The sequence below is a fragment of the Schistocerca piceifrons genome, chromosome 5 (assembly GCF_021461385.2).
Source record: "Schistocerca piceifrons isolate TAMUIC-IGC-003096 chromosome 5, iqSchPice1.1, whole genome shotgun sequence".
In the NCBI taxonomy this organism is placed as follows: domain Eukaryota; kingdom Metazoa; phylum Arthropoda; class Insecta; order Orthoptera; family Acrididae; genus Schistocerca; species Schistocerca piceifrons.
Window position 1 is genome coordinate 44,796,394 of NC_060142.1, and position 14,244 is coordinate 44,810,637.

The window sequence follows — 14,244 nt, forward strand, 5'->3', positions numbered from 1 at the left end:
CTACAGTCTGGAACCGCGCTACTGCTACGGTCGCAGGTTCGAATCCTGCCTCGGGTATGGATGTGTGTGATGTCCTTAGGTTAGTTAAGTTTAAGTAGTTCTAAGTTCTAGGTGACCATGACCTCAGAAGTTAAGTCCCATAGTGCTCAGAGCCATTATTTGATAGTTTTAACAACATCTACCGGCAAAATACTTACTAGGTGCGACTAGGACTGGCGCTCTGAAGGTCCCGTACAAACTTAGTTGTGCGTATAGACAGTTCATCCATTCCAGGAATATTCGCTAGCTGTCGTCATTGATACTGGTCAAATATCGGACCCAGAGTTTCCAGAACTTTGAGAATGTTTTTAGCTTCACGTTTGAAGTCGGATAACAAATGACAAAAGAAATATTTTTTCGTGTAATATAATTAGAAAGTACCAATTTTCAGAGTTTTTTCCCTTGGTTGTAGCGTGAAACCTTGCTTCATGGCAAATTTCATGGTTATATGTCAACGGGGAGAACCCTGTGGGCTTCGGTGAGTGTGTCAAAATATGTGACGCAAGTAGTCGTATCTTCTGACTGGATTGACTTTGGTGCTTACATGTAATACACCGTTAAGTGACTATAGACCTCACTCTGTGAAAAAAATTTCAATTTGATAGAGCTATCCTTTCCCGAGAAAAATTGGGGCTCAACTTGCGGACGGACTGACAGTCAGATAACGAATGACAAATTTTTTGTGATATAATTACAAATTTAACAATTTTCTAAGTTTTTTCCTTTACTTGTACAGTAAAATGTTGCTTCTTTCCAAATTTCATGACTCTGCACCAAAAAGTTGTGTCCTATAGGTTTTGATGAGTGGGTTTGCGAGTATCAAAATATGTAACATACATGGCTCCGTCTTTTGCTTGCACTGGTTTGGACGGTAACGTTTATTATACAGCCAGCGATCACAGACCTTAGTAAGTGACATACATTTCAACTTTATTAGTCCACTCGTTCCCAAGAAAAATGTTTTTGAACAGGCGGACAAAGAGACAGACAGGCAGACAACAAAGTGATCCTATAAAGGTTCCATTTTTACCTACTGGGGCACGGAATAAAAGAAATTATACGGGTACATTCTATTCTAAAATCATTTCTGTACAGGATAAATAATTTAAAAAAATTGCGCCTCCTGCCTCACCGTGAAACGCGCAAATGTATGTTTTTCTGTTTAGTGGGCATCATCTTCATCACCAACCACAAGGGCGTGCCCAGTGAGAGGTAGCGAGAAGGGCAATTGCGCCCCGCCTCCAATAGAAAAAAATGCATTCTTCGCATATCGAAACTACATCCTGCCGCTCCACACATACTGCCTTTCCAATTTACTATCAGTTTCATGAAAGTCGTAGCATGAAAAGAATCGAAAAGACGCGTGTGTGTGTGTGTGTGTGTGTGTGTGTGTGTGTGTGTGAGTGTGTGTGTCAATGTGTAGAATCTAAGACGTTAAGACGATGCTTACTGGAAGCTGGAAGACCTAAATAACAAATATGATAAAAATAAGTTTCGATTAAAGCAACGCAGAATTTGTTGTGGGACATCGTGGAATATGGCTCTGAGCACTATGGGACTTAACATCTGAGGTCACCAGTCCCCTAGAACTTAGAACTAATTAAACCTAACTAATCTAAGGACATCACACACATCTATGCCCGAGGCAGGATTCGAACCTGCGACCGGAGCGGTAGCGCGGTTCCAGACTGAAGCGCCTAGAACCACATGGCCACTGCGGCCGGCCATCGTGGAATATTCCTGCTTCAGGCCTTTTAGTTTTATGAAGTTTCGATAGGTGGCGGTGCTACAAGTAGCCTTCAAAATGGCGCCTGTAGCGTAGGTGCGTTCGAAGCAGAGAGCTGTCATTGAATTTCTTTTGGCTGGAAACCAGAGCATCGTAGATATTCATATTCGCTTGCTGAATGTCTATGGAGACCTGGCAGCTAACAAAATCACGGCGAATCGTTGGGCGAGGAGTATATGGTGATTGCAACAAGGTCACCCAAACCTGTCCGATCTCCAGCGTGCCGGCCGGCCTTACACAGCTGTCACTCCTGCAGTGGTGGAATCTGCGCACACTCTCATTCGCGGTGATCGAGAGATCACAATCAAACACCAATCAAGCACCTCGTTGGACAACTGGACAACTCTGTTAATGGTGGTGACACAGTTGTCCACCAGTTAAGGTACTGAAAGGTACGTGTCCGCTGGGATCCATCCTGCAGCCCGCATCTTGAGCCATCCTACTTCCATCTGTTGCGCACAGTGAAGCATGCACTCCGCATACTACGCGGGTGACGGGGAGATTATGCTTCAGCAAGACCTTGTCTGCGACATCCACCAGTACAGTGGTACCATAAGAGTACATAGGCCCTCCCAGTAACATGTCGGAAAGCCTTCACGCTGAACGGGGATTATGCTGAACAATAGTTTTTTAGCCAAAATAGTGGAAAATAATAAGGTGTACTGGAATCTTGAATAAAACCAACTAATTTTCGGTGGCCGCTGTGGCAGAGCGGTTCTAGGCGCTTCAGTCCAGAACCGGACTGCTGCTACGGTCGCAAGTTCGAGTCCTGCCTCGGGCATGGATGTCCCTAGGTTAGTTAGGTTTAAGTAGTTGTCAGTCTAGGGGATTGATGACCTCAGATGTTAAGTCCCATAGTGCTTAGAGCCATTTGAACCATTTGAACCAATTTACAGAAATAAAATGTTGCATTACATATTGCACGCCTCTCATAATAAGGGGAATAGTGATAGGCAAGGAAGCGTTTGACAAGGGGTAATTTGAATGAGGATCACTCAATAAAATCTGAGAAAAAGAGTGGGCAAATACACAGCGTGGTCCACAACTGCTACAAGCTTCTAGGGGTTGCAGATGTGTCTTAGTAGATATAGTTTTGATAATGAATTCACGTCCAGAAATGGATATAAAATTTTGTCTGAATTTCAGATCACTTTGAATTCTCCTGTTTCACAGCACGCACAAAAATTGAGAAGAGGGCGCAGTCGTCAGTCCGTGTTGTAATGAGCTCGGCATACACCATTTTCGTCCGACTAGAAAAATTGGCTCTGAGCACTATGGGACTTAACTTCTGAGGTCAACAGTCCCATAGAACTTAGAACTACGTAAACCTAACTAACCTAAGGACATCACACACGTCCATGCCCGAGACAGAATTTGAACCTGCGACCGTAGCGGTCGCGCGGTTCCAGACTGTAGCGCCTAGAACCGCTCCGTCCGACTAGAACAACGGCTGCGAGAAACAGGTAGTTTAGCAATTAGGAGGGGCATCTGTGGTGTTCCACAGATGCATCGCACTCTCAACTTTAAAGAGGGCTTTCTTTAGAAGACCACCTCACAGCCAGTACTGGAGACTTTGTCCGTGCCATGAGCTCTTGTAGAGAGCACAGGTCAAAGCTCTTTATCTGTGCTGTGTACATATCGTGGAGCGGCGGATTTGAAAGTAATCCTTCCTTCAAATTTATTTGATATATAAACGTTACATTCCCGAAGATGGGTTTCTTATCAGAAGCAAGTTTCTCTGCAACCCATAGAAGCTTGTAATAGCAATTGTGAAACACCCTGCATATGTAGCATAACTTTACACGAAGCAGAGACATGGCCATTAAAAAAATGTCTGGAAGCACTGGAAATTTGAGTATGTGGCAAAGAGAGGGTGAGGAACGTGGAGATGTTGAGAAGAGTTGCGGAGGACTAAAACCTCTTGCACAGCAAAAGGAAAGGAAACAAAGTTCGAGCGGATAAACGTGCCTGTTAAAGCATCGCTTCCGGAACGGGGACCGGCCACCCGCCAATTTAACGACGGGGGTCGATGTGTTTGATAGCGTAGATGAAGTTTTAGGCGCCTTCCCACATCCCATTAGCTGAATACCGGGCTGGTACCCAAGTCCCGCTTGATTGCCCGATTCGCAAACATTTAGAAAACTCTGAAAAGGATTTTGTAGCCAAAACAGTGGGAAATAGTATGGTGTACTGGAATCTTGAATAGATATATGGATACCGTCCTCCCTCTCGTACCACAATGCAGTTTTTTGAACAGGGCAGCTGCCGTTACTGAGTGAGTGTTGTGATGTGATTGCCGACATATTAGCTGCTCACACGTCATGTAGGTTGTACCTAAATTATCCCCCGGTTCAGGTGTTAAAATAAAGGAGCCAGGCACTTCGTTTCGGTGCCTTGTGTTTTCTGTGCTGGCCAGGCCGCGTGCTGCGACCGCCTAGCGGTGTCACTTGCACATAAAATGGCATCGTAGAGTCCCGGAAATGACCACGCAGAAAGCCAGAACATTTGTGCAGGTAGGTTTCCGGCAGCAGGAACTTAACCGTCCAGGGACTTACCAGCACGGGGTGCAAGCAAAATACTGTCTCACGAAATGCAGAACGCAAACAATTAGTCTAATTACTTTAGAAAAATTAAAATTTACGTTTAGAAGCGAGGAATAGTAACTTATGATAGACTAAGTATCACTGAGGCAAGAAAATTAGAATACAATCTGCCAGGAAGTTTCATATCAGCGCACACTCCGCTGTAGAGTGAAAATTTCACTCTAGAAACATCCCCCAGGATGTGGTTAAGCCATGTCTCCGCATCATCCTTTCTTTCAGGAGTGTTAGTTCTGCAAGGTTCGCAGGAGAGCTTCTGTAAAGTTTGGAAGGTAGGAGACGAGGTATTGGCAGAAGTAAAGCTGTGAGGACGGGGCGTGTGTCGTGCTTGGATAGCTCAGTTGGTAGAGCACTTGCCCGCGAAAGGCAAAGGTCCCGAGTTCGAGTCTCGGTCCGGCACACATTTTTAATCTGGCAGGAAGTTTCAGAATATAAGCAAATATATGAAAACGGTAAAAGAAAACAGTCGACAAGTGGAGGATGGCAGTCCTGTGATTGTCATATGAGCAGAAGGTGCCACCTGACAAGGATTCTGTCTCCATATCCTGGAAGACAAAGTAAAGTCCAGAGCTAGCACCGATTTAGTGGCGGTGACTCTTCACATAGGCTTGCTAAGTCAAAGAAGGGTGGGGTATGTCTTCTTGTTAATTCGTAACGATGTTGAAACTCATTTTTTTGTGCAAAACTTAGGACATTTGTGTTCTGTTACATGCTGAGGTTTTCGTTAACACAACTATTATGAGTCATTTGTTAAAATCAGCAGCGTATTAGACGTGCTGACATTTACAATGCTACGTTTATGCTTTACAAAAGGCGTTAGTAATGTGAACGAAATAAAGTTTAATGTGCGTAATCAAGTCTTACTGAAGATCTGACTCTCGTGGCGACAAGGTCGTAATACAACTTTTAAAGTAACTATCATACTTTCAGGCAACTTACTCGCCCTGTACGTTGCCTGTCGCGTACAGACGCCAACCTAAGCACAGGATGCCCGAAATAAAACTGGCCGAAAAAATATACTGTGTGATCAAAAACACGCGGAAACCTGGCTGAAAATGATTTACAAGTTAGTAGCGCCCTCCATCGATAATTCTGGAATTCAATATGGTGTTGGCCCACCATTAGCTTTGATGACATTGCACTCCCGCATGCCTGCGTTCGTTCAGGTGCTGGAAGGTTTCTTGGGGAATGACAGCCCATTCTTCACGGAGTGATGCACTGAGGAGAGGTTTGGATGTCGGTCGGTGAGGCCTGGTGCGGAGTCGGCGCTCCTAATCATCCCAAAGGTGTTCTACAGGATTCAGGTCAGAACTCTGTGCAGGCCAGCCCATTACAGGGATGTTACTGTCGTGTAACCACTCCGCCACAGATGCAATCGCCATCCCCGAATTGCTGTTCAACAGTGGAACCAAGAAGGTGCTTAAAAAAATCAATGTAGGCCTGTGCTGTTATTGTGCCACGCAAAACAATAAGGGGAGGAAGCCCTCTCCATGAAAAACACAACCACACCATCACACCACCGCCTCCGAATTTTACTGTTGGCACAACACACGCTGGCAGATGACGTTCACCGGGCATTCGCTATAACCACAACCTTCCATTGGATCACCGCATTGTGTACCATGACGCGTCACTCCACACAACGTTTTTCCACTGTTCTATCGTCCAATGTTTACGCTCCTTACAGCAAGCGAGGCGTCGTTTAGCATTTACCGGCGTGATGTGTGGCTTATGACCAGCCGCTCGACCATGAAATCCAAGTTTTCTCACCTCCCGCCTAACTGTCATAGTACCTGCAGTGGATCGTGATGCAGTTTGGAATTCCTGTGTGATGGTTTGAATAGATGCCTGCCTATTACATATAACGACCCTCTTCATCTGTGGGCGGTCTCTGTCAGTCAACAGAAGAGGTCGACCTGTACGCTTTTGTGCTGTACGTGTCCCCTCACGTTTCCAGTTCACTATCGCATCGGAGGCAGTGGACCTAGGGATGTTTAGGAGTGTGGAAATCTCGCGTGCAGACGTATCACACGAGTGACACCCAATCACCTGGCCACGTACGAAGTCCGTGAGTTCTGCGGAGCGCCCCATTCTGCTCTCCCACGATGTCTAATAACTACTGAGGTCGCTGATATGGAGTACCTGGCAGTAGGTGGCAGCACAATGCACCCAATATGAAAAACGTATGTTTTTGGGGGTGTCCGGATACTTTTGATCACATAGTGTATTTTCGGGCCACTTTTATTTTGGGCATCCAGTACAAGCAGGTGTAAGGGAGAGTGCAGTTTTCAGACTTTCACCTCTAGAAATAGAAATTTAATGCATTTTAATATTCCATTTTTAAATGATACCATTCAGTTTTTTAGTGCTGTAATCCTTTTATGAAATTACAAAAATTACTCCGGAAAATAAATGCTTTTCAAATGTGGAAACGTGTTGCATGGTACAACCTGGTCAGGTACGTAGACAAAAATATTTTACTGAAATTTAAAAGCGTTGTAACAGAGAAAATCTCGTCAATACTTTAATAGACTATCTGTTACATTATCACTCCACTACAATCGAATAATCAGTAAGCGAAATCAAACTAGGCCCAGAGAACTATATGAGCGCAAACACAGACCCAAAGTTTCCAGAAAAACAGATGTTTGGGAAAAACAAATTTTGTAAACAAACCATCGAATTTGTTGGTTTGACTTCTATATTAATCAAGTCTCAACATCCTACATTTCTTATTAAATACTAGCTAATATTTAAGATTATTATTAGTATTAATTCACAAAATTCGCATAGGTAGGCTAATGACATAACGTCTTTTGACAGTTGCAAAATTTGTAGTTAACTTGGAAACTAGAATCAGAACACAAAGAACAGATACTAAACGCATCACGTGCACATTTATTACCAATTGCAACAGTTCGTCGTCATGGTCATCATCACTTTCAAATCAAATGGTTCAAATGGCTCTGAGCACTATCAAACTTAACATCTGAGGTCATCAGTCCCCTAGACTTAGAACTACTTAAACCTAACTAACCTAAGGACATCACACACATCCATGCCCGAGGCAGGATTCGGACCTGCGACCGTAGCGGTTGCGCGGTTCCAGACTGTAGCGCCTAGAACCGCTCGGCCACAACGGCCGGCTCATCACTCTCATTAAGCACATTCTGTGCCTTGGAGTTCAGAATAAAACTGCTGATATAATTCCGATCACTACGTACATGACGTAGACACTGAATTATGTTCCTAACCAAATATTGTAATTGAGCAGCGCAGAGAAACAAATTTATGCTTTGATTGTAGGTCCCATGTAAAAATTATGTCTGAAAAATCGGTTAGACAGCTTTTAACGAATGTTCATACATAGAGTGTGGGGCTACGTATGCAGATAAACGTGATTCATCTTAAGATCAGTATATATCAATAGCATGCACACATGGTAATATCTCTAACTCGATCAAGGCATGCTTTAGGCCCTTTTGGCTCTCGGCACGTCACATGAACCAGAAGTTTATCAAAAACAATTTAAAAGTTAAATACGTTTTGAAGTAGAAGCTATTGAGAAACAACACAAGTTTCCGTTTTCAAGACAAGTAATATTGTGAAGCCACTTCATTTGCAAGCATCACATGCGCCATGAAAAAGACCTTTTTCTGTTTCAAGCTATGAGATGATGCGCTACCAGTGAAGTATGGCTTAACTTTCCACATATTATGTACATATTTCAAAAATATACATAATTTTACTTTCCAACTTGAAGAATTAACAACATATTTCAACTAGCTTTAATGTATTATACAACACTTAAATACGTGAAACGCGAAATATTTAAATTGCTGCACAAGACACAACCTCATGCGTAACAACAACAGAAACTCCACAAAATGGTGGAAACCGTTTGTGGCGTTCTCCAGTGCTGATCTGAATTACCGGCCAAGAAACATCGTGTATTCTCTGCAGAAATGTCTAAGCAAGTAATATACGGAAAACACTGACAAGGAGAAAGGATACGATGATAGAACATCTGTTAAGACATCAGGGAATATATTACGTAGTACTAGAGGGAGCTGCACAGGGTGTAAACTGTAATGGAAGACGTATATTGTAATACATACGACTAATTGAGGACATAGGATGCAAATGTTACTCTGAGATGAAAAGGTTGACACAGGAGTGGAATTTGTGGTGGGCGGCATCAAACAAGTAGTAGACTGACGACATAGAATTAGTGTTACAGTAGAAGTGACCCACATTTACGTACGTTACGCTGGTACCTTACCAGAGTTTCGTGCGAGTTTTTTGGACAACATGGTTGTGGAGAAGAAACAGCGATTAATATGATAAATCAATTATTCAAAAAGTCTTAATCGCATTTATTATTGTTATAATACCGCCAACCGGTTTCAACCCGACGTAGGGGTCATCTTCTGGGCGTTTACACCATTGGTCGACTGCTTGCGGTGTCACTCCTGCCTACATAACATACTACATATTTCCTGCCGTTTTGTAGACGGGAATGACACCACCAGCAGTCGACCAATGGTGTAAACGCCCAGAACATGACCCCTACTTGAAACCGGTTGGTGGTATAATAATAATAATAAATGCGATTAAGACTGATTTTGAATAATTGATTTTCGTGCGAGTGATTCGAAAGTGTGTCCTGTCCCATTCATGTACATACTCATTTAACAGGGGGCAGTGCTGTTGACGGAACAGAAGCACGTGGCTGAGGATGTCGTTGGAAATCAGGTACAGTGTATGGTCAAAATTGGCTGGAGACTTATTAAGGAACATGAATATGGGGTGTCCCTAATTCTCTTTCATAAAGGCTTTAGCTCTACTGGGCACACTTCAATGCGACGTCTGAATAGCTGTGAAGGAGCCGAAACCAGAGAAGGTACTGATTTTGGACGCTGGGATCTGAAGCGAAGCCGACATTCTAACTCACCCTACAGCTGTTCCATTTGGTTCAGGTAGGAACTCTGGGCAGGCCAGCCCATTCCAGGAATATTATTGTCTACAGACCATCGCCTCAAATGAAGGGACCACGAAAAACACTTCCGTACAGTAACACCAGCTCCTCCAAACTTCACTGTTCACGCTACACATGGTAGCAGGTAACGTTCTTCAGGAATTTGCCAAGCCGAAACCCTTCCATTGGATCGCCACAGGTTACACCGTGATTCATCACTACAAATCACCCTTTTCCAATCATCTATTACACGGTGGCGTTGCTGTTCACACATCTTCAAGTGTCATCTATTGACTACAGAACTGTGGGGCTTATGAGGAACTGCTCCTCCACAGTAACCCATTTGTTTTAACTATGTATACAGAATCGTTTTGCTAGCTGAACTGCGGGTTGCACTCTGGATTTCGTGGATGATTCCGTCTGCTCATTTCCTGTGATGTTTTACAGCCACCCCCTGCAGTACTCTACGTTCGCTGTCCCTCGATACATGGGGTCTGATTGGGCTTAGTTTAGCTGCGCTAGTTCCATCGCTTTTTCACTTCACAAGCACATTACCAACAGTCTACTTGCGCATCTCTACAAGTGATGAAATGTCCCTGATGGATTTTCTACACAGGTAATCCCCAGTGACTACTACACGTCCGAAGTCATTTAACTCTTCCGGCCAATCAATTCTGCTGTTACTGCTTCTCTACTGACAGGAAAATAGTCCTCATCTCGTTTTATACTGGCGGATCCGCCGCTCGGAATATCTAGTGGCCAATTCCGCGTTAGAGAGGAGTGTTCAGATACGTTTGGTCAGGTAGTGTAGTCCAACAAAACACGCATTGCTGATCATTTCATCATCAGACATACACTGAAGTGACAAAAGTCATGGGATAGTGATATGCCCATACACAGATGGCGGTAGTATCGCGTACTCAAGGTATAAAAGGGGAGTGCATTGGCGGAGCTGCCATTTGTACTGCAGTGTGTCACCTGAAATGCTTCTGACATGATTAATGCCGCACGACGGCAATTAATAAATTTCGAATGCGGAATGGTAGATGGAGCCAGGAGCATGAGACATTCCATTTTGGAAATCGTTAGGGAATTCAATACTCCGAGATCCAGCGTGTCAAGGGTGTGCCGAGATGGCTCTGAGCACTATGGGACTTAATATCTATGGTCATCAGTCCCCAAGAACTTAGAACTACTTAAACCTAACTAACCTAAGGACAACACACAACACCCAGCCATCACGAGGCAGAGAAGTGTGCCGAGAATACCAAATTTCAGACATTACCCCTCACCACGGGCAACGCAATCGGTGACGACCTACACTTAACGACGGAGGCCTGCGGAGTTTGCGTAGAGTAGTTGGTGCTAACAGACAAGCCACTCTGCGTGAAATGACCGCAGAAATCAGTGTGGAGCGTACGACGATCGTATTCGTTTGGACAGTATGGCGAAATATGGCGTTAATGGGCTATGGAAGCAGACGACCGACTCGAGTGCCTTTGCTAACAGTAAGACGTCTCCTTCAGCCCCTCTCTTGGGCTCCTGACCATATAGGTTGTAAACTAGGCAACTGGAAAACCGCGGGCCGGTTCGATGAGTCCAGATTTTAGTTGGTAAGAGTTGATAGTAGGGTTCTAGTGTGGCACAACCCCACGAAGCCATGAATTCAAGTTCTCAACAAGACACTGAGCAAGCTGGTGGTGGTTCTGCAATGATGTGAGTTGTGAAACTTCCTGGCAGATTAAAACTGTGTGCCCGACCGAGACTCGAACTCGGGACCTTTGCCTTTCGCGGGCAAGTGCTCTACCTCTGAGCTACAGAAGCACGACTCACGCCCGGTACTCACAGCTTTACTTCTGCCAGTATCTCGTCTCTTACCTTCCAAACTTTACAAAAGCTCTCCTGCGAACCTTGCAGAACTAGCACTCCTGAAAGAAAGGACATTGCGGAGACATGGCTTAACCACAGCCTGGGGGATGTTTCCAGAATGAGATTTTCACTCTGCAGCGGAGTGTGCGCTGATATGAAACTTCCTGGCAGATTGAAACTGTGTGCCCGACCGAGACTCGAACTCGGGACCTTTGCCTTTCGCGGGCAAGTGCTCTAACATCTGAGCTACAGAAGCACGACTCACGCCCGGTACTCACAGCTTTACTTCTGCCAGTATCTCGTCTCCTACCTTCCAAACGAGACACTGGCAGAAGTAAAGCTGTGAGTACCGGGCGTGAGTCGTGCTTCGGTAGCTCACATGGTAGAGCACTTGCCCGCGAAAGGCAAAGGTCCCGAGTTCGAGTCTCGGTCGGGCACACAGTTTCAATCTGCCAGGAAGTTTCGTATCAGCGCACACTCCGCTGCAGCGTGAAAATCTCATTCTGGGTGTGAGTTGTGTTTGCATGAATGGTCTGGATCCCCTGGTCCAAATGAACCGATTATTGACTGGAAATAGCTACGTTCGGTTACCAGGAGATTGTTTTCAGCTATTCATGTAGTTCGTTTTCCCAAACAACGATGTCATGTCACTGGGCCACAACTGTTTTCGATTGGTTTGAGGAACAAGCAGGACAGTTCGAGTGAATGATTCGGCCAGCCAGATCGCTCAGCACTGGTCCCAGGTAACATTTCTGAGACATCATCGAGAGATCAGTGCGTGCACAAATCCTGCACCGGAAACACTTTCCCAGTTATGGACGGCAACATGGGTCAGTGTTCCTGTAGGGGACTTCCAGCGACTTGTCGAGTCCATGCCAAATCTAGTTGCTGCACTACACCGAGCAGAAGTAGATCCGACAAGATGTTAGGAGGTATGTCCTGACTTTTGTCACCTCAGTGTATTTCTGCCAGGACGTTTAAAAGTGACCAGTTGGAAACCTGAGTTAATTAACAGACATAATTTATTGCCCTCTATTAGTAGTCGGGATGGCACTAACTCTGAAAGGACCGTAGCAGTTGAGACTCGCCCTGGGTTTGGCTCCCCGTGAGGCGCAATCGCTGGATTCACTCGCCGTTCGGCCGGCTGGAGGTGCCGCCCCATCGCCACGGACGAGCGGCTCGGTTGATTACGACGTGTGGGCCGAGCCCCCTTGCCACAGTGGCGACGGAAGGCGGGCTCACGTCGCGCCCACAGGGGATTAACGCCCACGGGCCCGTCGCTGCTAATTCCTGAGGACTTCCTGCGTACACCGGAAAGAGGGCTCACAACCTGCCGCGGAATGAGACTTCCAGTTAGCTGCTGATGCTCCTGCCGTGCAGCGGGAACACTGGGCGGTATATTACAGCCCCAGTAGCGGGCTGAGAACTGCGCTTTTGCCTCTGATACTACAGCACCCCGTACTAGACTACGTCTACATCTGCACACATAATCCGCAAACCACTGTAGAGTGCACAACGCAGGCTACATCCTACCAATATTATCGATTTTCTTTATTGTTACATTCAGGTTTTGAGTGAGAAAATATGACCATGGCGCTGCCTCTGTACGCACCCAAATCTCTCTTACCTTCCATAATGAGATTTTCACTCTGCAGCGGAGTGTACACTGATATGAAACTTCCTGGCAGATTAAAACTGTGTGCTGAACCGAGAATCGAACTCGTGACCTTTGCCTTCTGCGGGGAAGGAGGATGTAGGAAGAGGGAAGAGGGAAGAGGGAGGGGAGATGAAGACAGGTAGGATGGGAGGAGATAGTACTGACAGATTAGGCGATGGAGCTTAAGGAAATGTTGACAAGCAAACGTTAAGCAAATCAGAGAGTGAAAGGTAGGATCACGAACGAATCATTATATGTGGCTAGAGAACATATTAGCCAAAACCGCGCAGTATATTAGACTTTTTACAAAATAAATCAGGCAACAGGATTAAAATTGGCAGTGGTTTTTATAGATGAACCATTCATTCACACTACACAAAGCGACAAAGTGCCAAGAGTATTTTCAACCAACGGTGCCGGGCAACGTTTCATTGTTTTGAATATAGAGTTTAGTTAGCTTGTTAACTTTTTCGGTATGACTGCAACACGAAAACTTCGAACTGTCCTGTAATAATGGACACAAGAAATTAAAAATACGTAGAGAAAACGAAGGCCGAAGTTTTGCATTAATTAAGATGCACTAATTTTCTCCTCTTCGTGCTTTGACAAGATTTTGCAAAGAAACGGTTCCGCTCTGCTGTAGCCCTACCATCTATCATGAATCCTATAGAACTGGGCTGGGGTCTTGCAGAGGAAAAAATTGATAGCCGTAATCAACATACACACATCAAAAAAGTTTTGCATCACCTTCGTTTCAAGAGTTCAGGAACCTATAAGAAAATTGCAATAGAGGTCAACATTAACATCATTTCTACCCATTTTATTGCTCATGAAAACCACACATTGCATGTTGTACCACCATACAGCTATACCTTAAGAGAGGATGGTCCAGATTGCTGAACACTCCGGTTCCTCTAACACCCAGCAGCACGTCCTCTTGCATTGATGCATGCCTGTGTTCGTCGTGACATACTGTCCACAAGTCCATCAAGCCACTGTTGGTCCAGATTGTCCCACTCCTCAACGGCGATTCGGTGTGGATCCCTCAGAGTGGTTGGTGGGTCACGTCGTCCATAAACGGCCCTTTCCAATTTATGCCAGGCGTGTTCGATAGGGTTCATGTCTGGAGAACATGCTGGCCAATCTAATCGAGCGATGTCGTTATCCTGAAGGAAGTCATTCACAAAATGTGCACGATGGGGTCGCGCTTGTCGTCCATGAAGACAAATGCCTCGCCAATATGCTGCAGATATGGTTGCACTATCGGCCGGAGGATGGCATTCATGTATCGTACAGCCGTTACGGCGCCTTCCAT

The 14,244-nt window shown here is 45.1% G+C and overlaps 1 non-coding gene across 1 annotated transcript; it reads left to right on the top strand.

Moving 5' to 3' along the window:
* The first annotated feature begins 4,750 nt into the window (after window positions 1–4,750).
* Window positions 4,751–4,825, top strand: Trnas-cga. The gene has a single exon. It is a non-coding gene; the product is annotated as a tRNA-Ser (tRNA).
* The last annotated feature ends 9,419 nt before the right edge of the window (window positions 4,826–14,244 follow it).